The sequence below is a fragment of the Megalops cyprinoides genome, chromosome 13 (assembly GCF_013368585.1).
Source record: "Megalops cyprinoides isolate fMegCyp1 chromosome 13, fMegCyp1.pri, whole genome shotgun sequence".
NCBI classification, from domain to species: Eukaryota; Metazoa; Chordata; class Actinopteri; order Elopiformes; family Megalopidae; genus Megalops; species Megalops cyprinoides.
The window spans coordinates 22,344,434-22,372,095 of NC_050595.1; the positions used below are offsets into that span (position 1 = coordinate 22,344,434).

Consider the following 27,662-nt stretch of genomic DNA (forward strand, 5'->3'; position numbering starts at 1 on the left):
TGGTTTAACTTTGTTTTCCTGGAGTATCTGCATACCCAAGTTGCTCGATGTGTCCACGAGCTCAGCTGGCTTCTATTACAGACGCTTTTGTTTTCCATTAACAATCGCTCTTTATTCACGTCTTGTACTTGGCATCGTTTTGCTGCCAGGCTTCAAACTTCGACGCACTGGTCCGTCTGCTTAAAACACTCTAACTGTCGTGTTCTACAAACATACTCTCGACGTGACAGAACCTCCGCGAAACCGAAAGTGAGTGTCCACGAATGGAGCCCGTTAAGAGACAGGGAGTTGAAGTTTGCCGTGGTAATCGGCACATCGCTGTTAAAATACGGAGTGGCGAACGAAGTGGGGAGATGTTGCTGTAAAGTTATTAGCGATGTTGTTTCATTCGCCTTAATACAAGTTCTGCTTCGCTCCGTACACTGCGTCAAGGTAAGAAAACTCTTCGTTAACTTTAGGTCTGACAGATCACTTGAATTTCAGATTACGACCTTCTTGTGCGCCGGACCACGACCTTGGAGTGGGATGTTTTCTGTGATACGCCGTCTGGTCCGAATTTTGCATAAACCATAGGTCACTGGCTATTGCTATTCTGTCTAGTGTTACACTTTGACCCGAACGAGACCTCCGGAATATATCTATTAGCGAGTGTCACGACACTGAGACTGAGTAATTCAATGGACATACCACGAAGTATCCCAACCTTTATGTATGTAATTTGAGACAGAACGAAATTGTTTAACGAATCTGTAATCTGTAATCGATCGTTTTAACACATGCTTTTCTTCGTGGACAGCTACATGAGGTCACAGTTCAAGGATCTCAAATTCTGACAGAGAACTTTAGTGGCCACTCTTGGCGAAATAAATAAATAATGTGAAAATCGTGTTCTGTAACAAGTCATTTAATTACCCGATTTCAAACTACGATGGGAATTAAATATGTATCTGAAAAATGTGAATGATTGATTATAAAACGAAGGGACTGTGTTTTTTTTCAACAACAGATACAAATGTTACTCAAATTTTAAATAAAAGTTAAGAAGTTCCAAATCCAAAAGTAGGTTTTAAGACGCATTTTCAAACATTTGCAAAGCGCATGGTTTGCGTTTAAAAGTCCATTAATGCATAACTTTCAAGAACTATAATAGTGAAAGCTATCCTTTGATAATCACATTTACATTTATTTTCTAAATAGTCAATTTATGCATCAGAGCTCACAATTTACAAGATTTTGTTTATCATAAGTTACTCCATGCATGTGTATATTGATAAACTTAAAAGCCCAATACATATGCTATGAATTGGTATTTGAACACAAATTTAAAAGACAACATGGAAAAAATATACTTGTTCTGGCAGAATGTGTGTGCGTTGTTTCCACTTTAAAAATACAATACAATAACTTTGTCGTTTTATTTAGTGGCATATGAATTGTCAATTATGTAATTTGTAGAGCCCCAGATCTCCAAATTCGAAGAAATTAAGCATGGTATACGAGCATGTCCGGAATGGGAATAATGCTTACAAGGTTTAATTTAACATACTTGACAGCTATTAAAATTAGTATATATAAACCGTTACAATGGATCCAGGGTCAATATCTGTAAAAGGGCAAGTGGCACAAAACCTTTTCAGGGTCATTCATGGTGGTGACCTGCCTGTCTAGAGGTCAGCTAATTGAGAATGAAAGACGTGTTATGACCACTCACATAAGGAACGTGTGGAAGAAAGGCACTGGAAGGGCCTTGAGGAGTTGTATCAGTGCTTTTGATTATTTAATATACGCCAGCCTTTGAACAACTGGCGTAGGCTTTACAGAAGTGTTTACAATTAAAATATTGTCAAGTAATATTTCGTGGGAAACATCAACATTCTGCGGTTTGGTGTTTCATGAATCCAACATTGCCACCACCACCACCACCACCCCTTCTCTCTCTCTCTCTCTCTCTCTCTCTCTCTCTCTCTCTCTCTCTCTCTCCACAGTTTCTGTGTTAAGGTTCTTTTAAAGGGGCCATTTTGAAATACAGCGCATCGTGTGATTTGTACTAATGCAGTATTCATTTCATCGAAGGCCTACCAGCCGCCGGATTTGTTGCACTGGTAAATGTAAAAATACAAACCTTTCGGTTTTTTATCTGCACAGACCATACTGTAAACGAGGACCGCTATACGTGGAGTTGACAATATGTGGATTTTTTTCTCTCTCTGTCTGAGAAGGCAAAATGAAAAGAGAATCTGTTAGTGTATGCCTGCCAGCTGTTAATTACCTTGGCTTTAGAAAGAGGAACACATTTGTAAACTAACAGCGGCCATGACAATAGGAGCTTGATGTGTCATTGCTGTCTGTTGGGTGTGGTTGAGCGCAGTGTTCATTAGTATTAATGTTACTCTTGGTACTTATATCAGACTTTCAGACTTAGACCACAGCTTTTGCAACACATGATGGACTGATCTTGCAAATAAATCGCATAACTGTGTTTCCTTTAAACGCACTATAGGGGGAGTTTCGTCAGGTTGGCAAATTCTCAATAAAAGCAAGACATTTTTCTACAAACATTTCATTCATTGTTTTGTGTGAAATAACGTGAAATAACGATAAAGTGGCTTATAGATATTTATTCAAGGTTCATATGCAAAGTTGATAAATCAGGTAACAGATACACACCATCACACAACAATAAAGAATAGAAATAAAGGCTTTTACTCCAACCAATCCACTGCGCCGCCTGCCAATGATGGGCCCCGGCTCGTCCTCATTAAGGAGGAACGGCTGCTAATGCTAACGAGACAAAGTAGCCAATCACAGTTGGAGCAAAATCGTCGCTCTTTTATTAACACTCTCAATGCCGCACCTGCAGACAGGGGAGGAAGGTCCTGATCATCGTTAAATTTTTGGTTGGCATCGTGGCGTCTGTTCAATTCGGTCCTCCCCAAAGGTTAAACTTGCATAGAGCCTCTTATACGTTAGCCTACCCACTTGTTGTCTGAAGGGGTTTCTCCTCAAGCAACATTTATTATTCTTAAATATAACCCCCGCCTTCACCTTGCTTTTCAACAGGGCAGTGCCCAAAAGTCACTGCGAATGAATATCCAAAAGATTGTGAATGATTACTTTTTCTGTGACTAGATTCACTTTTTGTTTGATGTTACATTCAGGCAGATATTATTATTAATATCATTATTATTTTTATCAAGGTAATTATGATGTTTCTTCCTATTCTTCTTATTGTTATTTTTTTATAGTAAATGCTCAATAGTTGTATACTCAGCTTTTTTGCATCTACAACCATTGATCAAACATAAAAACAAATATTTAATATGATTATGTTAACTTTAAGAGTTGGTATATTGTAATCTATAGGTCTGAGCTCGCTGAGTAAAAGCATATTTGAATTAAACTTTGGGTGAGGAACGTACACTTCAATGCTTAGATTTTTAACCATTATTAGCACACATAATTACAATGTGATGGCCGGGGACTTCAAATCGGAAGGTAGATATTAATTGTTCAGCTTATTGAGTAAGACGCGCACATCTCAGAAGTCAGATTTCTTTGCAGGCAAATACTAACTCCATACAATTAACTATTGTATTATTCACACTAACCAGTCCAATCAAACCTGATTTCCATGGAAGATAAACATTTCTTGATAAGCTCAATTTATAAAACCTGCTACAGACATTTTTGTAATTTTACTGCATTGTCTTTGATAACATCGCTGGCAAAAAGATTCAATCGGCCAAATGCATACGTGTACTAGTCTTTTCCGTTCAATTCATATCTTCCATGTATGTCCAGATTAATATAATCATTCTTCTAAAGATCAGCGTTACAAATACTGAAGCCTTTTACCTTGTGAAATTATTTTATATCATTTACGAATGAGCAACGTTTTCTCCTCATGAGGACCAAAATAACCAGTACTATTTGCATATATAAAGTATTAATAAGGCCTACGTGTATTCATCGTGTACTTTGTGCATTAAACATATAACAAGTCTGTAAAACATATAAAAAGTCTGCAGCTGTCTGCAGCATGTATTTCAAAATATTGATAATAACGGCTTATGACAAATTTATTTATGAGCTCTTGCATTGACATGTTTTACTGTGCCGATGACGCATGCAGGAGACATTGCATATCGTAGAAAAACTGAATACGTGTTTGCGTAGAGAGGTTGCATAAGAGTAGTAAATACAATACTTCTTTCTCCATTACAATAAGAAACTGAAAAAGCTGGCTTCATGAGACGGCATACGGCTTTAATGTCTGTTGTCGGTGGGAATGTGTTCTACTATTTTAAACGTCCATAAATAAAACCTGAATATAGATATTTTAAATAAATTAAGCAGTAAGCAAAAGCCCTAAGTGAAAAGTGAGAGCCAGTCACAATAAGCGAAGTTTAAGGAAATATGGGTCAGCAGACTCTACAGAGAAGGGTTACATATCACCACCAGAGACGGGTCTTATTTCATTTGCTATAAACAAGGACAGGACTCTTAGAACAATGTAACTTAATTATTTCATTGCGTCACCAATTTATTATTTTTTTATTAAGCCTTTAATTTAATATGTATCCAGTAACTACAGTCAACTACATCATGAAAAATATCTTTGTGCAGTGGCTGCTAATCTGCCTATCACCATGGCATTTTGAATCAAAGGTATCTTTGCCAAATCCCATAGCACATTCAGATTTCTATCAGGCTTTCTTAATGATAATCTCCATGCTTGCATGTTCAAATCATATGAGATTGCTGGGAGCTCCATATTTACCTGTTTCACACAGATGGGTATGCTAAATCTAACCCATAATACCGATCAAATACAGTAAATGCTTTTTTCCAGCTTTCCATGTAAGCAGTTTATTGCAATACTATTAATGAGCAAATCTGTCTGTAATTTCATTTCCGGTGATATCCAGAAGATGCTTGTGGCTCTGTTCGGAGGATTATTGTGTTTCACACTAACTTTTTTCATTTGTTCATACAGAAACCAAAGGGTCTATTAACTGTCTGAAAATTGATCTGGTTAACAGACAGCAATGAATACATAAGTGATTTTGACATATGTAGATTTTTCCAAAGTACTGCAATCTTAAGACTCATGCAAGCACACAAAGTCACAGGAATCAGGGCAATAACTCCCTTAAAGGCACTGAGGATATCTCTGCTGACATTGTCATTTAACTTGTATCAAAGTAGGGCCTAAAATTGCAATTGATATTTCTGGAAAAACAAACTCCATATGAAAGTGTTTAGTGTTTCAAGCACACATCAACGCAATAGCCCTGGTGCAGCCGCCTTAAAAATAGTTATTACATCATGCCATGTATTTTTCCAGGGTTGTGTCAGCTCATCAGGCAATGTCTGAATGAGATCGCTGTAATGAGCCCTTTAGGTGAACAAACCAATACAGCTGTGGGTGTCAAGAGCACTAAAAGAGCCAAAGAATGGATGGCTAATGTTATACAAAAGAGTCAAAATTTTACTGAAATAAAATTAGTGTACTAAATTTTTCATTCATAAAAAGGTTGTAGCCATGAGGTGCGGCATTGATAAGGTTTCTGATATGGCCAGTTGGTAAACAATGCTGACATCTTTCAGTACATTATTGATATTACCAGTTGAAAAAATGATTTCTACTAAGGCTACATACCAGCTGAGTACAGTACACATACCTAGTAGCTCTGGAATGGCTGTCTGCCATCATGTTTAACAGTAAGCAACTGGTCCAGTCATTTACTGATGCCTTTCGCTCGATGCTACCCACTGCAAGGCTCAGCTGAACAGAAACATGCTCGTCAGCCTGCACGCCCTTTGTTTAATTTTTCCGATATGTTAACAATAAAATAGGTCAAGTAAGATGTATGATGGTGAAAGGTAGATATCAGGTGATCTTACTATAATGGTTCTGATCGGTCTCGTTATCCCATTGTTTCTAGAAAAGCCATGTCACTCGAGTTTTCCTATTGATAAAACATGAATAGGTAAGCAGAAATTGTGCTTATTTACTGAACAATTAGCTGAACCATTGGGCATTACCTCTGATGGCAAAACATTGGTGTAAACAATCTAGCGAAAGAACTGAAGGCCAAGACTGAATCTGACCATGATGTCCTTTTTATGTGCTGTCACCCACGTCAGGGAGTACCAAGCTCAAAACTGAAAAGAAACATACAGGTGCCGTTGGCTTAAATCCATCTCCCAAAGTCAAGGTCAAAGCACACTGTAGTCAGATTGAATCCGGTGTTAAGAGGAAGACGTTTACCGCCTCTCTGGCCATGGGCATTAACACTGGTGGCGTTCTTATTGAGACTGGTCCGGAATGCCTGAGCATGACGTCCCGGTGTCCACTGTTGGTCACCACGGAAACAGCATGAACTCTGATTCCTGATGTCAGACAGGCCAAGTGAGAGGGTCATGACCTACCTTGTAAATGGGCACAGGATGGACAGACATCCCCCAGGGGAATGAACAGGCACGTGCTGATCAAAAGGGCCAATTCCTCTGTCCCTCATACACCAGATCAAGATTTGGCCAACCTCATTGACAGAAAGAGAATTATGAGGATGCATGAGTGTAAGAAGCCCTTGATCTACCACATCACATTCATTTAAGTCTCTCAACCACACATTTATGACAAGATTATTCATTTGGTTCATTGTGATAATAGTATTTATCAACCACATGTTGTAGTTTATTAATACAATGATATACACGTTATTCAAAAGTGGCACACAAAATAATTTTATGAATTTAAACATCAATTTGTGATGGAACAATGAAAGAGAAATCCATAACAAGTTCAAATTGCATTCTCTGTAGTACAGAGTAAAATACTTCTTTATTTCTGTGATACGGTTATATTTAACATCTTTTAATGTCCCTTTTCTCCTTTTCATTCAGGCAGATGGCTTTTTCAAACCATATGTTTACTAGTTATGAAGATTCCAATGTCTTTCTTTCCTTAATTCAGAATGACACATTATCGATTTACATCAGAAAAATGAGGAAGTGGTTGGTAGTGTGAAAACATTTGACTTTGGGGTTGAAATGTTACTCATGACATGACAGGGACCTGTTGGCTTGTCTTTTATGGCGAGGCAGTGCTATTGGTGGTCCCCAGAGATGGGTTTATAGAAGCCATGAGGCTCCAAGGTCAAAGAGCAAGAACTGGGTTAAAGTGGGATGTCCAGCTATTCCCAAATGACCAATGGGATGAAGTGGATTTAATGGAGCTGACACTAATATGTGTGTTTCCTGCCTGAGCCTCATTTTTAAACATTTAGCTGAAAGTCACTTCCACTCTCCTATAGCAATATATATAGGAAGGGACCAACAAAAATGTTTATATGTTATTTAACATACAGTCCAATTCATTGTGTAAATGTACTTTACAGTGTATTTTATTATATTATTATGCGTTATTGCATGACTTTTTTCATGTATTGCAACGAAATGTGTGGGACACAGACATATTTAACAGCTTCTAAAATAAGCTGAAAAAACAGTGCATTCTGTTTTTTTTTTTTTAATTCTGTTATTTATCTCAATCGATTACGTTTCTGAAGCCCAAGGATGAAACCACAAGCCACACCCTGGTGCTGAAGTCTAGTTATAAGTGAAAGATGCGTCTCAAACAGACGCTGCTGTAGGAACCAATAGGATTCTGCCCGTGCAGTTTACTAGCTACTGACTGCAGGTGTCCTGTCACGTGGCTGTGGATGATCATTTGTATTAATTCATTTATTCTGAGCAGATTTTCTGCTTGTCATAAGGGGATAAATAGGGCCTTTTGTACCGAATGTCAGTCAAGGTCCACACACTTACAAACACCGAGAGATTAATCTTCAGGCGTGCAGTGGGGAACAAAACAATCTTTTATAAGTAATGTTACAATATGTAAATTGATAAAATACTGGTCATTATAATTTCTCCCATGCACGGTACTGTATTTTCAGTGATTCAAAATGCACTTGCAACCAACTGCAAAATTACTGTGGAGAGGAAAACTCTGACAGTACTGACATGAACTTGAAAAAATTACTGATCAACCTGAAGCATTCCAGACCAACATGTGTAACTGTATATATGTTTTAGTAAAAAGGGCATTTTTTCTTGTATTACTCCAAGCAGAAAGGTTTAGCAAGTCAGTTGCATTTGATATAATTGAGTGCTTTTGTCCGATTAAAGAAAATCAAGCAAACAGCGACCAACGCCTAATTATAGATACTGTACAGCATTGTTTGTGGGCCCATATAACGAAGCGAAAGGACAGAGTGTTTCCTGCTAAGAAATGAACACCATTCAATGTCCCCTGAACACTATACCTTGATATCAAAACACAATCGTGTTCCTCAAAACTAAACGAAGGGGAAAAAAGGGAGGGAGGAGGGTTAGAACGGAGAAAAACCACAGCCTTATTTCTTATTTCAGAGGCATCATTATGGTAGCTCCACTCATTGAAAAGCAGGGCCGACTGCAATTAGCTATAGAGCTGCTCTCCTCGCAAACAGAGAGGCTGGGATTATTGCCGAATCATTTATATCTTCCAAGCCAGTGAGCATTAGGGCCTGTATTATATGTTAGCATAAGAATAGAATCAGGCCCTGTGAACTTCCCCGACCTATTGACCCCGCTCCCCAGAAATGAATAGCACCACTTTCAGGCTCCCCCAGCCTCTCCAACTGGCTTGAACCATGCCTAAATTCCTAATCATGGTAATTTAATATATCTTAAGCCCCTAGCTGCTTTAGTTTAGCCTCACTATAGTTTGTTTTAGGCATTCACGTCTTCTCACCCCATCATTAGAGCTCCTTATTTGGGAAATTTAAGGGGCTGCTATGAGACTACAAGTCCCTTTTCATCACCTAAATAAGCTGTGCTTCCATATAATTAGAACGGTTTTCCCAACTATTGAGCCTTTTCAGATCAGCAAAACAAAAAGAAGAAAACTTTCTGAGGCCGGCTACTCATGGGGCCTACAGCAGAAGCTGAGCGCAGAGTTCAGTGACACACACCCATACACACACACACACACACACACACACACAGGTGGGAATAAAGTAAGAGAGAAGGGGTAAAACACATACCCAGTTAATGATGCACACTGAGTGGAAATTAAGAATAATTCACACGCAGCAAATTGCAAACAGTTAGTGTATTTACTGCAAAGGATTGTCTTCCTCTAATATTAAAAGTATTGTCTTTTTGCAGAAGGCAAAAGATCACAGTCTTTATGCTGCTGTGTCATGTATTTCCTGGTTCCGTGATGCATCAATCAGCTGAATTTTGTGTAGAGACATGAGCATGATTCGTTACTGTGTTTCAGTTTGAGTTGCAGAATATTTGAGAGTACTTCGCTATACCACTGGAGACGAAATTCAAACTAAAACATTGACAATTTTGGACAGACAAGTATAGCTTCTTACTAATCCATTGGAGTGTAGTCTTATCAGAGTGCCTAAAGCTGCATATGTGTGAAAATAAGATAATGTCCATGCTAAAAGTAATTTAGTTCAGTAAAATAGAACCTTACACAATATCCCTGTAATTTAAATTTCTGTTCAGATTAATGGAATAATCTCTTTCATAGATTGTAATGGCACACTGCCATCTTTAGTCAGTATGATTTTTTAAAAATAAAAACAGTATTTAGTATTGTTTCTTTTTGTACTGATGGACTACTAGCATGTGCATGCCTTTCTGTGACCGCAAAGATAGACACTCTTCTTTTAAATGAGGAAACCTCTGTGGTACTGGTTTAATGAAGTTCTACTTCAAAGAGTTGCAATGATTAACAAAGACAGCCTGGAGGAAGAAATGCCCTGAGATAGTAATTGCATTAAAGACCTATAGAATATGTGCGGATGTGTTTCCCACAAAGACATTAGTTGTTTAAATGTAATGTATTGTAAACCATTCTGAGTTAAGTCCATGAAATGTTTGAACTTACAGTAGCTTGTATCAGCAGGCATTCTAGCATTGTATATTTTAATGGGGTAGGGAAAACAACAAATTAAATTTGTGGGAAAGTGCAGGAAGATATATAGAAAAAGAAGGAGAGTATATAGTGGCTTTAAGGTCAGTGTAAAGCAGTGTGTGTGTGTGTGTGTGTGTGTGTGTGTGTGTGTGTGTGTGTGTGTGGTTGTGTGTGTGCATGTGTGTATGGTTGTGTGTGTATGTGTGTGCAAGATAGAGAGAGAGAAAGAGAAAGAGAGATGGGGATTGTAGAAAGGAGGAAAGCCACATGTTTGGATTAAATAACATTGTTGTGCAACGGCAATATTAAATGCAAAGGGTTCAGCTGACATATTTTATTGCACTTAAGGAGTATAGAATACATTTTCAAAACAGCAGAATTGGGTATCGTGCAACATACAAAACTAAGGATTGTATGGTGGCTGCCAGTGACTCAGCCATGATGATGATAAGGCTTTTTCTCGGTTGGACGAGAAATGCAAGATCCAATACGGGTGTGCTTCGGGAGGCGTGATCGTATGCACAAGGCGTAGACGTGTACGCCGAGAACTTGCTTGCGCATTCCAGAAGTGGAGGGAAAAGGCGACCTCTTTGGGCCAAAGAAAGACTCGTCAATTCCAAATACGTGCACAAGAGAAGACACACTCCATTGCCTAAGACAACTGGGCGATGGTGACGTGAATTACCACAGACACTTTCTGCGTGGTATTTCAAAAAATGTTCATTGTTTTAATAAAAAAGGAGAGAATGGAAGCCATGACACTGTCTGTGGTATCTAGACGTAAGAGCCAAGCACGAAAAGCAGACGCACTAGGGTATTCTTCTTGCCTTGATTAATTATAAGCGTCATACTTTTATTTATTCATAATGTGTTGTATTGAAGCGATACGAATCGGAATGCGGACGGAGCTAATAGATGAAGCTTAGAACATAGCCCGTAGCCATCCAAATCCCACTTTGATGTTACGGGAAAGCAAACGCTATCAGTCAGTGAGTGAACCTTTCCATTGCGTCACTCTGCGTCGCCAGAATTATAACACGCCCCAGATAGTGTCAGGTCATCGCTATTCGTCTTGAATGTACTGTTGCTTTAACCAGTGTTTAATCACCTGATATCTTATAAGTTAAAAAAAAAAAAACACCTGCAGTGGAAGTATTGGGAGGAATAATTTCACGCTTTTGAGTTTCGACCTATTGATATAAAATCATATGAACCATATATTCTGATAGATATAATTAATGCTTTATATGTTTTATCATCACTTCTCACGAGCTGGTGAGCGTTCGCTGTAACGCTTACGTCAGACCTACACTGGTTATTGTGTCTCAGCACAGTAGGCGTGTTTCTGCTCCTTTGAAAATAAATAAATAAGACTTCCCAAAAAAGGCATTGCAACATGTCACGTGTAGATGCGTACTTTCATTGAACGCAATTGACTGAGGAAGTATTGTCAATGCAACGCGCCTCGGGTAAAGGCACAAAGATCATCAATAACCCACCCAATTACCATTCTGCTAAAGAGAGGCCGAGCATGGGGGTTTACCTGAATCTAGCACGACGTATTGTCGTATTCTAAATTTTATTTGTGAGCTCGTTAACATGTATGGCGCTCTGCCTAGTTTATTGACAAATTGCAAGTAGGCTTCATATCCAACTACGGTCCACCAATTTGACCTTGATGGTGCTGAAAGGACAGCGCCTTCAGTTATCGTTCGGACACATGGGTATACTGATTGCATTTTAGGAATATTGCATGTATTGGAGATAACAAGGAAGCTCACGTCTCATGTGTGTGCCAACAACTGTGTTCTACACGAAATGCACGTCTTAGCCACCTTTACAGTGTTAAAAAAGCTAACCTGGAAGAATTTTTCATCCAAAACAAAGGGGCATGAGGGCGTCATACACAAACAGGCCTGCCGCATTCTCAAGCTGATTTCCAAAGGAGTCGCGGGACAACTTAATATATAGCAGCCCCACCGAAGCCGTACGCGAAGAGACTAAAATCAAATCAGCCAAGGCCTGCGAACACTCTGAGAGCTACGATTTACTGTCAGCGTACGAAACAATGTGTTCAACATCCATCAATCCAGAATTATATAAAAAATGACATGCTGTTCCTTTATGTAATTTCATTATTAAAATGCTCGTTGTGCTGCTTTCACCACGTAGTGCAGCCCCCTTTTAAACTTAATTACTTCTTCAACAGTGCCAGCCATATTGTTAATGTAGTCCTGGCAAGCTTCAGGTGCGACATTTGGCTGTTCTCCAGGGCTAAAAATCTACAAGCCCTCACGAGCTGTGTCTGAAATGCGGTGTGTTAGCAATGTTTGTTGCCTTGGAACACATTATTCACTTACTTCAAGTAAAAAGGCCCACCTGTACCTAACAAATTCATAATCTGTTGTTATTAAATAATTACTCTCCATATAAAAAGCTGTACATGAATGTTTATCATCAAATTAAACAGGTATGCATGCGTAATTGCTGTTTTAATGCCACACATCAAGCACACATTTAGTGCCACACATCAGTGCAAATCTTGCATTAAAATCGATTTTGTGCCTAGTACTGGTTTATGGCAGTTACAGTAGGTCACACTACGATACTAAAAGCGTTACACAATAGAACTGCATTAAATGAAGACATGCTTGTCTAAATATCAAAATAGCAATGACTGAGTAAACAACGGACCGATTTTAACTGCACGAGGACAGAATGTGCCATTCATACAAGACAATTCAAAACCACAAAGTTGGAGGTTTACTGGCATTTACTTCGCTACATTTCATTGTAATTTGGTATAAAACGGTTAACCAAGTTATCGTATTGCACTGCAGATAACTTTAATCACACGTTCCATTCTGTATGTATATATTGATCAAAGGATCTGTTGTTTCAGTGCAGAAGACGTGTGACAAGTGAAGCGCCGTGATCAAATTTTGGATTTACAATCAGCTCGTGTAAATACTGCATTTAGAACGTCAACAGAAATGACTTATTTATAGATTATCTACAACTGCACACAATGGCACCACCTTTCCAAGAAAGCACATACATATATGATTGTTTTATGAAAAACAGCTGTGTATTGTAAAATCTGGGGTGTTGGATATTTGAATACACAGACGAGCACTACCAACTAGCCATTTAAGGTTAAACCATGTTTAAAGGGAGAACAATAAAAAGTGTGTGTGTGTGTGTGTGTGTGTGTGTGTGTGTGTGTGTGTGTGTGTGTGTGTGTGTGTGTGTATGTATGTGTGCGCGCGTGTGTATGTGTATGAGAACATAGTCCTATTTTAAAATTTACTGCGCATGTGCACATGTTTGATGATTCTGATGAGGACGTGGTTTAAGACGTTAATTAGATAATTACACATGTTTACAACATTGTGGTTCTGTATCGTGTATATTCTGTGGCCGTTTTCATTTAAAAAAAAAAACATATTACAGTAGTAGACTACAGACTCCTAAATTGTTTATTATGTACTGATATTCAGTTATGCACTTTAGTCTGGTGACTTGTTTTAAAGTCAACCAGGGCAATACATGCCCCGTTTCAGTCTTGATCGTTTGGTTAATTCTTGCTTTAAATGTGCACATAAGCACGTATGCACTGTGACCAAGCCTTGTTACTGAATGCTGTAGATGACAAAACAAAATAATGTCATTAGAAGAAGAATTAAGCTTCTACTTAACTGTGCCATTGTCTCTGGTGTGCTAAACAATCCAATATGTCAATAAATATGTTTGTAAAAGAGTACGATTTAATCTCAGCTGAGAACTATTGTACATGAAAGTAGCGATCCACTTGATCGAAATGATCTGAATTAATACAAAATGTTTGTTGTTTGTCCTTTATTGCATGTAATATTTAGATGTTTCCCCTTTCTACAATTCACAAAAATATATTATACCATCTTATGTGTCTGTAAAATGCTGAAATCATTACATCGGTGAATTTTATTTGAGTTGTTTCATTAAAATCCATACACTTTATTTTAAGGTTAATATCATGACCTATTGTAAAACAATATTTATCATTTAAATACAACACATTGTATTTACATTGTACTCCTTAAAATTAGTGTAAGACAACTGAAAACGATCTATGCCACAACTGTGAATGAAGAAGGCTACTTTTTCTATCTTCAAGGACAGATTACCAACACTATGTCATGAATCACCACTAATAAAACACCAGTTATTGGGCATATAACAATAACAGTAGATCCTCCACACAATCCAACGACCTGCCTTTTACACACAAACGCACACACACACACACACACACACACACACACACACACACTCAAGCCAACGTGTTGAATTCAGTTAGACCTTTGTAACCATCGATGTACTCTGTGTATTGGTTTGTTCAGACAATGCCCTTGTTTCGTTTTTGTTTGTCCATTCATCCCTTCGCTGTCTTAAATTTTAACAAATGTACAACGTTAATGATTAAGATGATTTTAAGAGACCAGACAGCAATTAGGTCTCTACTTATATCATAAACCCGCCTAGGAACAGCGTGGCGTTACAACGCGCTGAAACAGCGCTGTCCACAATTGTCGGTGCTGAATCGAATTACTATGGTTAAAGGTAGCCAATGTAGCTGCCATCAACTTTTTATGCTTAAGAAGCCATTGAAATTGTCCTGTCCTTCAGCAGGTCTTGACAGCTGGAAGGAGGTGAATTCAGTCAAGTGTTTGAACACCGAGATTTAAATCTGAAGTGTTGTTGATATTTCTTTTTGCTTGTAGCACTGTAGAACAGGAAATGTCCTCATTGCTATACCTTTCGCAGAAATACAAAACACTTAATAAAAAGAAACTATTTAGCTAAATTGTTCTAACAATAGTTTAATGGTTGCAAGCGGCTGGCAACTGAAACGCATTTTCTCCGACGCTGATAACTCTTATAAGGCTACACAAATACTTTTAGTTTTGCTATAATAGTTTTGCGTCCTGGGTTGAACGTACGTTTTTATAGTAGTTAATGTAACTCCAATACAGCGTTGTGTTACATAATTAGCACAGCGTGGCAATGACGTGGGTTACCTGGCTAGCTATGTTCCTATATGAATGTGAATGTGAAACAAGGTTTGTCTTACTGTTCATCAAAGACTGTGATGCGTCGCATGTATGTTTTGCATACATATCATCAAAAAAATAAGAAAGCGTTTTTATGTCTGTACAAGATTAAGTTCATCATATTCCTCGCCCAGTTTTAGTACGTTTAATACAATGCCTTCACAGAGACACAGGCTTTTATATTTTGTATGCGTGTATATTAACATGGTTGACATAACATCGTTATATTGACATCCCAGGCCTCGACTGATTCTTATTCGGCTATTAAAAAGCAAAGCAGGTGTTGAGTGTGCAGGAAGATATGCCACTGACATTGCCACTGAAGCAATGGCTGGAATTCATCATAAATCCTTATTCGTTCGTTCATAACGTCCGCACGGTAGCCCATACAGACACCAATAAGGATTCGATTAGACATTTTACATCTAAACAATGTTAGCAACGTCAGTATAGGCACATAAATATGAGACAAAGCACTCATCAAATCACTGCTGATTGTAGACTATTGTCTACAATCTAGAAACTATTGTAGAATATTGTAGGCTATTTAGCCCGGTGAAAGGGGCACCTCTACATCTTTGTTTCAGAGTGATTTTTTATTATTATTTTTGGAACAGTGTAAACAAAGTATTGCAGTTACCTGTTGCCTTGACAATTACGGAAGAGATACTCTGTGTAGGATGTGAGCATGCTTGTTCGTGACTGAAAGCAGGTTGTTATTAATGTACTGCAGCACCGCGTTACCCCACCACTCCTTCCTGTTAATTACATTTAGCTGCCTTACTAAGTTCATCACCTTGGCAACAATTAGGCGATGTCACATAGGAAAATAAGGGTTCACGATGCCTTAATACACGGGAATTGGCCAAAGATGTGTGTGGCTTCGACTACTTATAAACTGTCTCTCCCGTATCGGTAACAGACAATCAATAGCTGTCGCATATTCGTGACAGCACTTTGTGGTAAGGAAAATGCTTTGCCATACCAGTGCAAAGGTTGTGGTTCATTTTAAAACCACCTACGAGAAACTTCAACCCAATAATGCATGCTAAATATAAAAAAGCAAGTGAAGGCATGCAACAGGCTCATCTTAACAGTAATACAGCTACAGGTCAACAAGACAGCATTAATACAGTAGTTTTATGATGGCAGTCGCTCCTCTGTAATTGATATTGTCGTTTGTATTTTGAGGTCTAGCTGAAGATACAACTGGGTCTCATTTAGAATAACTGCTTTAAAATAAAATGATGCTGCAACTCCCAAACTGGAGTTTATTTATTGAACAAAAAGGTCCTGCATTTGTGTACCTCCATTTCTGCATGTGTTTCAAATAAAACCCTTCTTTAAATGCAGAAATAGTATAAAGATCATGATTCTAATCATTTCAATATAATTATGGTTAAACAACTGGAAGTGTCTGCTTGCATTCTGTTTTGCCCAAAGAAACACAAATTACTGAGAAAAATTCAAATTATTTGAAAAAAAAAACCTAATCATAATAGAAAAATATCTTTGCTTTTTGGGTCAAGTTAATTGTTTCTCTCAGAGTCTATGGAAGATGCTATGATTTTTTTTTATTGTGATACATATACTGAATGAGAGGCTGCACACCAATTTTTTTCTTTCTGACAAAGTGCACTGCAGCAAAATGGCAGAAAAAAGCCTGTAGTGAAAGTCATATACTGTGCATGCCTAAATACAGAATTGTTTTTAAAAAATCTTGTTCGTTCCCTTATTTCATTTGTATTGTTTATTTTTTATTTGTTTAATTTATTTAGAAATGGGTCTGACCATGCCTTTGGAAAGCTGCTCAGACGGACCCTGGTCAGAGAAAACTCCCTGGAGCTGGAGGTCTGTGTCCATACGGTCAGCCCAGGGTATTTCAGTGGGTTCCCTGTATCATCTCATCTCTTATCTCAAGGTGAGTCAGGTGTTAACAAGTTTTCCTGCCCTCTGGAATAGGTGACATATGCAGCATATCGAACCCAGAAGGAGGATTCTCTGTGGCTGTGAAACACCTCAGGCTTCAAGAATATAACACCTGAAATCCAACTAGACTGTATTAAAATAAGGAAGAACAATTAAAATTGAGATGGTTCACAAATGCTACCTCAAAAGGGGAAAACATATATTTGATGAAGAAGATGTTGAACAAAATATTTATTTTCCCCACTCTATTCATTATGCTCACTATCATAAAAAATAATTTCCAGGTGTTTGCTATGCATATTCTACCATAGTAGTGGGAATTAATATTGTGTTGGATCCTTTATTATAGACTTAAAGGTAACATACATCTAGCAAACAGTCATTAGTTCAACATGCAATAAACAGCAATGTTAGACCTCTTTCCGGCTGATCAAAAAAGTACCATAAATGGACAACTCCTTTACAACCACCATCTGCACCACTGCACAAAATACTTGCCATAGCCGTCAGACAAATCCTAATCACAAAATGAAATTAAATTCATGTTAAACTGTATCAATATGATAAAAATGCACCACTTTTGATATAATACTAAGAGATAAAACTCTGCAAATGAAACTTTAACATTGGAATAATGTGCCTAATCATGATTTTAAAATTCTAAATAGCTTTTCTGAATATTGTCTCTGTTCATGGCTTGAAGAAACCAGTCTTCATTTAATTAGGCGCAGGGCCAGAAAGAGTTGCCTATTGTTTCAGTTTTGACACTTTTTAGATTAATTACAAGCTACTTAATGTTTTAGCAGTGGAGACACGTGATCAGAAAAAAATTTACCATGAATCCAGTTCCTCACTCTATACTAAATTTAATGTATAAATGGGTGTACAGGTATTTGTAAAAAAAAAATGCATTGTGAAATATATCAGTCTAATTAAGAGGAAGAAACATTGTCCAAGTGTGATGAGAGAGCAGATGTAGGTGCAATGCAAAGGAAGAATAACTGCAGTTCTCATTCAGTATGCAAATGAAATTACAGTGTAAGTGCGAATGGTTAAAAATGTACCCAGTGTGCCTACCAATACCACTACACAGGTGTGCCTAAATTAACAAAGAAAATGGCAACACAGTCATGTACTTGGCTGTGCTGCAATGTTTATGGAGTGGCAAATATTTTAACTAATATACTTAGTTCTTTGACAATTTACTCTGGAGGAGTAAAACTAGTAATTGTTCGCTGTTCTAACAATTAATTTTTTAAATCAGACTGAACATTCACAGCAATTCTCTCCTAACCAGAAAGAAAAGGTCAGAAAGTCTTCAATCAATCATAGAGGAAATAGTGCTTATTGCTGTCCATGATAACACTATATGGTAACAAAGAAAGAACAAATGCAAAAGTGTATTCTGAGCACCAAAGAGCTTTCCTTGTACTTCAGTGTTCTCTAATGCCATTTCCCACAAATGCTGCCTTTCTAAAAAAAAAAAAAAAAAAAAAACAGTTTTCCCACACTGGTGAGATTCTGTTGGAGAACACCACATACACACCTAATGAAAGTGACTGTCCACTTAATCAGGGAGCACCACAATGGAGACAGGGGGTTCATTCAGACTAAGTTGCCTGGCCATTGAAAAAAGGCAAGGTAACAGCCAGGGATAGTGGACATACTTCGCTGCTGGAAAAGAAGATGTGTACTAATAGACAATGTTGTTCTCTCAATGGCAGCAAAGGGAGAGAGAAGAGGCTCTAAGCCTCTCTTTATTTATGAAGAAATAATCCACGTGATAGTCAAAAATGCTGTGAAGACATATACAGGCTTCATAGCCATAAACATAGGACGAGTATTGTCAAGTGTTCTCGTTGATTATAGCTTTCTGCTCTATTCTATATGATGCACACACTCTGCATAAATTTATGGTGAACACGTGAAAAAAAGACCTGAAACATGAAAAGCATCTTTTTATGTAAAAAAAAATGAATTTGACTGGTTTATGTGTCAGGGTTTCAGTAGTCATGTTCTAAGGTTTATCAACACTACCAAAGTCAATGATTCATCTCTATTGATGTAGCATGGTCCTTTAAATAAGGAAAATTTACAGTGTAAAAAAATCGTGTGCCCTATGCTCGTAAACTCTGACATATAAACTCAAGATATAGCGTTCTACACAGAGGTCTTGTTAATTTCCCTGTGCTCTAGTATTTGCCAAAGATTAAAATGTGTTAAGGGTGACCCACTCACTCTGAAGTTCTCCGCTATTTTCTACCAGGGCTGATTCGCAGTGCCAATGTGAAACTCAATGTTCTCTCTTTGACTCTTCATGGTAGTCTCATGTGAACTCCCTTGGTTCTAACTGTAATTGTAATGTCAGGTGATTGGCAAGTCTTCTTCAAGATCTCCGTTCACCCGAGATATTCAAGTAAAAAGACCCGCGTTTTGATATAATTAAGTCAAAAGCGTATTTTATTCTCTTAAATCACGAATACTATCCGTGTATTTCTCTTGGAAATACTGATGCACAATTTGGAAATAATATTGTCACGTGCACATAATATGAACAAGGTTAAAATGACAACTGATTTACAGATTTGTTAAATGAATATTCACTTGCAATAATTTTCATAAATGTTAGTGTAGTATGTCGCTCATCTCGATATTTTTTACTGTTGCCCGAAATTTACATCCTCGACATGTTACACTTGTTGAAATGCCAGCCCTCTCCATATACAATGTTCATGTTCAACACAAAATGTTACTTCTTTCAAACCGAGTTGGTCCTGACATCCCATCAGAACAGTAAAGAACCATTGTAACAGCCATCCCCAAGAGCATTTGATTAGTGTACATTTGAGTATCATAAAGTTTGTTGCTTTTATTATTGTAATCATGATTCATATTAATGGTAGCAACAACAATACAAATCATTGTCATTAATTATAACTTAAATCCATATTTCTATCTCACTCCATGGCACTGTTTTTTACGCTTGCAATCATGAAATATTTTCATGATGTTCGCAGAATCGTTTCAGGGTATAGTAATCCTTTAGATCAGGATTGCATCCACAGAGGCAAGATTTTTGCGAGAGCTACATCACAGAGCTTCAAAACTATCATGCACACATCACCAGGAAGATGGGTGCGAGTCTGTGCGTCACGAGGGCAGTATACTGAAAGTATGGTTTCTACAGCGCGTATGTGTTATTCAAGCGTTTGAGCGATAAATAAAAAACATCAAGTAAGGGAAGGAGGCATTTGTTTTATTTTCATGTCTCACATTTACTTAAATATCTCCATTCCTCGCAAATCTCTGCCTTTTCCTTCTTCCTTCATGAAATTGTCTGTTGTTACCCTGCGTGCTAACCATTGGTAGCTGGAGAATGTTTGCGTCCCACTAATGAAATTCAGTGTTTTGATTGGAGAATTCAGGCATACATTATCGAAATGCAGATTACATTATGAAATTAATTGTTTTAAGGTAAGTCAATCTTACAACGGTTGCATGGTAAATAAAGGCCATAGCACCTCAAAGCGATGGCACTGGCTACTCCGCTGAGCTTTTTGAATAAACTACCTGAATCCGGGATGCCCAGGTATGAAGCATGGCATTTGTTTATTAGGTGGCTAATGGCTGGCAATTCTCTAAAGGATATTACTGACTCTCTTTTCCCGGTTCTTTGTTGTTCTTTGTCTTCTTTTAGCATCTGCAATACACCACGTTATTATTCTAACTGGTCAGTCTTGTTGATCGACGATTTTGATCAAGCGATTAAACGTCCATAAATCACTATCTGTGTGAGAGAATTTCTTTGTTTGCATTCGTTCAAGAAAACGTAAGCTTAATGAATATAATGGGAGTGGTAGCGATCTAGACACTAGCGGACCAGATATTTTGTTGCAAATATCAATGGAATCAGTTACGAAAAAGGTGGTTGTGTAACCATTCCTTGTCCCTTTGACTTCAAAATAAAATTGTGTGGGCAGCGTATTTAATCATGCTCACCTGAAATCTTACATTAAAATGAAGGATACAATTGAACAAGAGGGAAGATGAATCCCGTCCACAGCGCGGCATCTAGCGGCATTTGCGAGAGTAGCAAATTAAGGCCTTGCAAACACTCGAGCCTTTCCTGTAGAGCCGCGGGGTGGTGTTTTGTCAGTTCTACGCGTCTGTAGCAGCAAAGTGAGGCATGATCCAGCATTTACGTTTTCTGTTTTTAGGGATACATCACAGAGGAACCATCAACAGCGTTATTTAGATGTAGACAGTAATGGTACATTTTAAGTGAAAGGATACTCCTCTGAGGGTTTGGCGTTCAGGTCTTGTTTCCTTTCAAATATAAGGGACCCTACAATAGCTGCAGTGAAATAATAATAATACTACAAGCATTCTGGAGAGTGCAGTAACCTCAAAATATGCTCCAGACGGCCATCAGTATAAACCCTGACAAATATTTAGCCTTGTACGCACAGCTTGGGGTTAGTTAGCAGTGAAGCCCTTTCTTCAATTTTGTGTGTGTGTGTGTGTGTGTATGCGTGTGTTAGACGAGGGATTTTTTTATTTTCTGACTTGAGTGAATGAAGAATAAGTCACACAGTGGTAGCATTGTCTTGCTGTCTATCACAGTCAGGCAGCGTTTCAGCACTGCCTTTCAGGGCCCCGTATCCCGTGCTGCACAGTCTCAGAATGTTAATGCGGGCGGGCTGTTGTGTTGGAGAGAGAGAGAGCGCGAGAGCGAGCCGGGCGATGAGAGCTGGCCAGGGCTCGCCGCTGTCCTTTTCAGAGCGTGGCACGTATGGCACGTTGACTGCTTTTTCTTATTTGTTTTGTTTATTGTATAGGAGGGAAAGGGGGCGGGGGTGCCTTCAGAATAGGGTAAAAAAAAAAAAAAAAAACTTTAAAGGATTTTTTTCCATTTGAATTCCTGCAAGAAAACGATACACTAGCCGCTTTTGGTGTGGGAAGGAGCCCAAAAACCGTTGGTCGGTGCCACCCAGGTGCCATACCAGCTGAACTCCTAGGTCACAGACTTGTCCGCATCACGTCAATCAGACCTCAAGCGCCCCCGTTACACAAAAAGCCTGTTTTCTCTCCCAACGCGGAAGGACGTTCGCAATTTCTCTCAATCAATGGGATTAAATGCGTTCCGTTTCAGCTAAAAAACAAAATATGTTTCTTTGAGAGAATACCATATTAGTGCAAACTGGATCGTTCACAATAAGGGCCCGCTTTCAGGCGGACTCCCGACAAAGAGCCGCTGTCAGGCTATGGCCTGAAAAGCAAATCTTTTGGGCTACCTTTATCGCACAACACAAAGTCCCTCTACACTGAATAAGTGACAAAAACCTGCTTTGATAATTTACTGAATACATTTAAAACAATCATCTTCAGATCTGAAACCGCCATATACATGAGTAAATGGCACTTATGCAATTACCAACATATTACCATATTACCAATTACCAATGTGTATCTGTATATTAAACATTTTGAAATGTGTGTTTAAGAGTCAGGAAGCAACACAAGATCTAAATAGCCACGTAATATGTCCATGTGATTCTTCCCTCAGCGTGGCATGCGCAACAGTAAATCTGAATGGCTGCTGGTGAATGAATTCATATTCCATTTGTGGGTGCTTACCTTCCACCCATTCTTCCTGTTCATTTTGAAACAAAAACACTCTTAAATCGTATGGGATAATGAACAACATAGTAGCCCTCTTATGGGCTGAAGATGTCTTATGATTCATGCTTGATGAACATATTTGAACATATTTCAGAACATGTAGGGCCTGGCTGAAGACAGACTCAAAGGAAAAACTAAAAATAAAGTATACAACCAGTCACTTTATAATAATAATAATAAGAAGAAGAAGAAGAATAACAACATGCATTGTAATTTTTCAGAAGTGAGCTGATAAGTAGTGTAGGCATATAGTGTAGTGTACACATGTTGTATTATTTCATAAAAAAGTCCTAAATCTGCAGGATTTAAAATCTAAGCTTTATATGTTGCCATGCAACAACTATTTAACATGAGTATTCAAGAGTACAAGTGATTTAAAATCATCTGGGGCTGCCCCCATTAAAACTATTTCAAATTCCTGATTGTTTTTCATTTAGCCTTGTGATATTTCTTCCTTCTGCCCTAAATCATTTCTTCATTCATCTTTGAATTTTCTTTACTGACATATTTCAGAGACAGCACATATCAAGAACATTAAAATAAACTTTAATGCATGATTATGAATAGTCTTTTCACTACTGAACAAACCGTTAAGCAAATATGAGCTTTGGAATAACTAATACTCTTATATGTAACTTCTCCACATGCCACATTTTCTGATGATTAAATTGATTTTCAAAATACTACACATGAATAATTCTCTATCATCACACAATACAGTATTGAAATATTAATTGATTTTTGAAACTTGAGTAAACTAAGAAGGATTACAGTGCTTCACGCTGCTATCCACTGCAGAATATCCATCATAAGATCAGTAAAAGACTTTTCTGTTGATAAAAAGTCAGGAGGACAGTATTCATAGAAATAATGCTTAAGCAATGGTAAATAATCCTCTGCTACAGGAAATGAGACTTTTGATCCTTTAATAACAACACAGATTCAACACATGGATTATGAATTAAAAATCAATGAAACCTTCGTACACACACACACACACACACACACACACACACACACACACACACACACATACAGGCATACACACACACACACAGACAGACATACTGCAGGTATGTTTGAATGCAGGTACAACTCTGCTGCTTGCTTCAAAGGTTCAAAGCAATGCCAGACAGAAAGGATTATGAGCTGGGATCTTGGGAGCTAGCAGAACTTGTATTACACATTTTAAAGCACGCTGCTGAAATAAGCCTTTCTTTTGCATAGAGTAGCATTTAATGGAGATGTGCCATTTCTGTACAAGGGGTAGAGGCATTACAAGTTGCTATTGGGCAAAGGTAAAATAGCCGTATTCCTTTTTTTTTTTTTCTTTCTGTCTTTCTTTCTTAGTTTTTTTTTTTTTAAATCATCTTTACAAGCCAAAATTACTCAGGCAGAGCATGTAAAGGTTCAGATGGGAAATGACTTCATCGGAATAAAAGCTGCTGTGCAAAAAGACAGCCTGGGGGCATTAAAGCAGGCTAAATGGGTGAAATCCCCCGTCTCTGCCTCTGACTGCATTATGTCCCATGCTTTCTGTTAACTAACCTCTGACTGGGATCTGAGATCAAGTGGCTAAAAACCCCCCACGCAGGAACTTCATTGACTGAAACATAATACTTACAGACCCAGTTTAATTTCTTAGGTGAGAGGCAGATTGGTTTCAATTAATCTTTTATGCTTTTGCAAACACTGTACAACAAAAATACTACTAGTGATGTTAAATCAGTATAGAAAAAAATTTATGATTGCAGTCAAGGATATGAGCATACATATGCAATAATTTGTAATCACCATCATAGATTGTCTATTCAAATATTTATGCAGGCGGTTTTACATAGTTGCAGTATAAATGATAAATTTAACTGATATTGCCCTATACATTGTGGTGCTGTTGTTTAACTAATATTGTGACCTGATGTTTCAAAGAAAAATGGACTAATTCAATATTATTTGGGGAGTAATGTTATGATTACATCTGGCACAAAACAACCAGATCAATTAGTAATAGCCGAGGTGTGTTGTGTGTGGAAACATCATTATTTACAGACGGCAGCTAAAGGGCTTCAGTTTTTAAATTATTCAGGAAAAAAACATATAAATATCCAATCCCTTCAGTGCTTAATCTTAAAAGCACAGTCATATGAGCCCCTGATATATCCCAAATGTGTGATATTTAGATCTGCCTCCCTCTCTTGAGACAGTTACTCTCCTTAGTGTGTGGGACAACTATATAATAGGGCCATTTGCTCCTGCCATCATTTTGGATAGCTCATTTGAGACAGTGTTCAGTTGTAAAATTAAAAAGATTTAAATGTAATTTTACTCAACATTTTTGCTTAAATAATAAAACAAAAGTTGTGTTGATAACAAATATTAACATTGGCTAGGAACAAATTGATTTATTTCTTCTGAAGACAGGGGTGAGTACGTTGGCCAGGGTTAGCTTGCGGCACCTCTGTCATCTTGCAACTTGCCTGGGCATCTGTGAGGTACTTGGATACTAGTGCCAGGGGGATGCAGCTATCCTCCATTTAGTGTCTGCCTCCTGTTGCACTGTGGGACCTGTAGTGTGAAAAGTACTCACGCTGGCTTGCATGTGTATGAGAGGTTTGCATGCACCTTACTTCTTGCTACCCCGCTCTTGGTGTTGAACATCGATTCAATTCTACCGTTGTATTGCAAATGCCATAGCCCCAAAAATAATCTGTGACCACAATTTGTGCAAATTGACTGAGTGATGTTTTCTGTCTTTTGTCTGCAGTTTATGTGAATTTCTACCACCTCCACAAGAAGAATGGCATTAAATGGTAATAAACTACACAAAAAATCAAGATTTTGATGGTGAGTAACTTCAAACAAAATTTTGGAATACAACAGCATTTTTTGAGGGAATGCACCGATGTTCCATCTTACTGTAGAAGAAGAAAAGGCGCCCCACTGACCTCTACATCTCCAGTGTAGTGTAACTGTGGGAGTGAGGTTTGATGAGAAAAAAAAATGTTTTCTTTTGTTTTTTAAAAACTATACTGAGGAAGACTGTAAGAAGGCTGATGGTAAGTATGTTTCCTTCATGTCAAAAGGGTTAACAGAACATAGAATTCTGAGCAATACATTTTTTAAAAAGTGACATTAAAAGGCGTGAAATATGAACTGACAGAATGCCAGTTGGGCTTATAAATATATAATAATATGAATAATTTCACTTAAGTTTTCAGTGAAGCCACAATTAATAAAATGCACCAAATTGCTCTTAGCTTGTTCAAACATTCAACATAATCTCTTATAGTACAAGCAGCTATGCCCCTGTTGTCAGTAATAAATCTTTTTTTTTTTAATTTGACCAAATGATAGTATTTTTGTGATTTATTATCCGTTTATTAGCTAATAAGAACTATCAACATTTCATGTACCCGTTCATCCCCATTCATTTTCTGCCTGAAACATTCTCATGTTATACTCACCTAAATTAATTGTTTCAGCTAGCCAAAAGTCAGCTAGGCATTGACTTGTTTTTGGTTGCATCATTGTTCATTCAGAAAAAAAATATACAGCCCTTTTTTAACATCTTTGTGCCAAAATACCTAACCCTTACGTTTTCTTTATATGAACATTGTCATTAAATGACTAAAATAATTTTCTTGTTGAAACAATTTTGTGGGTTTAAATGCCATGAAATCTGATATTACATGAATGTTTGTCCTGCATGACTTATTTGATGCGATGTTATTTGAGTATTTGATGTACCTACTTTGCAATAAAGCAGAACTGTGCAAGACCATCTTGTTTGTTCCTTTTTAAAAATAGTGCTTTTATGCCAAAATGTTCAACTGACCTGGTGTGTTGTGTGATGACCTGAATTCCTGTGGTATCTGAGAAGTAATATTGCTTTGTGAACAACGGTAAGTTATTTGTCTACAATGACATAAGGAGACAGGTTCGTCCTTAACATATCCGCGTTAGAAAAATCACATTTTGTGGCAGAAACACAATTTTTCCCTTCCTCTCTTTGTCTAAAATGATTTGTGCTGTATGTGGTTTCTTCTGTTTTTGTTTGAAAGCTGATACAGAATTCAGCTCTGAAAAAGGTACCATTCCCCTCCACCATTCCTGTACCTTGTTAACTGGTGCTTAAGGTAGTATGTTGTCCAGGCAGTAGCATTCCACAAATGGGTGAAAAATAAGTAAATATTATTATTTTTCATGTGGGTTTTTGAGATGTAATATTTCCGGGCCCCGTAGTAAAAGGAACACAATCTGACAACTGATGCTATAAGATGAATCTACAAGAGGAAGCTATGGCTCACAGCACAAATCACTAAACCTGATTATTTTCACCACCTTTTCCTGCCAGTACCTCACCTAATATTTGAACAATTTCTTTTGAAGTATCTTTATTTCATAATAGCCTAAAGAATATGAAAAGCAGCCATGCAACTCAGAAAACAAGCATGGAATGTTACCAAACACGCATCAGATGTTTTGCTTTATATATGCCATGCTCAATAATGAGTGATATTAAGTGCAATTTTGCAGTGGGGCAGAGTACAGCAGATCTCATAGTTGCGGGCCCCTAATGGAGAAAAAAAATACTTAAAAGCTTGTGAGCGCCGCAGAGCAGAGGCTATGACAAAGCTCTGATCTGCCCGTTAATCAGTGCATGGTAAAAATACACCGATACACAAACAAAGTTGTTTTCATCAGCCACAACTGGGCTCTCATCCTCCCACAGTCTCTGTACAGCGTCTGCCATTTTCCTGTGTCTCCACTCAGCTTCGGGGCCATTGACAGGCTGTTAATAGTTGTAAAAATAATAATCACTATTAACCATTATTATTATTGTTGTTGTGATTATTATTATTATTATCATTATTATTATTATATTGTTTTGTGACTGCAAAGATTATGGCTGAAGGTGAATTGTGAAGGCTGTGTTGGTTCTGAGTTTGTGTTTGTCCTTCCTTATGTTT

At 37.8% G+C, this 27,662-nt stretch overlaps 1 long non-coding RNA gene across 1 annotated transcript; it reads left to right on the forward strand.

Annotated features, from left to right (window-relative positions):
• Positions 1 to 361: 361 nt before the first annotated feature.
• Positions 362 to 25,699, forward strand: LOC118787803. Its single transcript, XR_005005394.1, has 3 exons — positions 362 to 432; positions 16,860 to 17,002; positions 25,457 to 25,699. It is a non-coding gene; the product is annotated as an uncharacterized LOC118787803 (long non-coding RNA).
• The last annotated feature ends 1,963 nt before the right edge of the window (positions 25,700 to 27,662 follow it).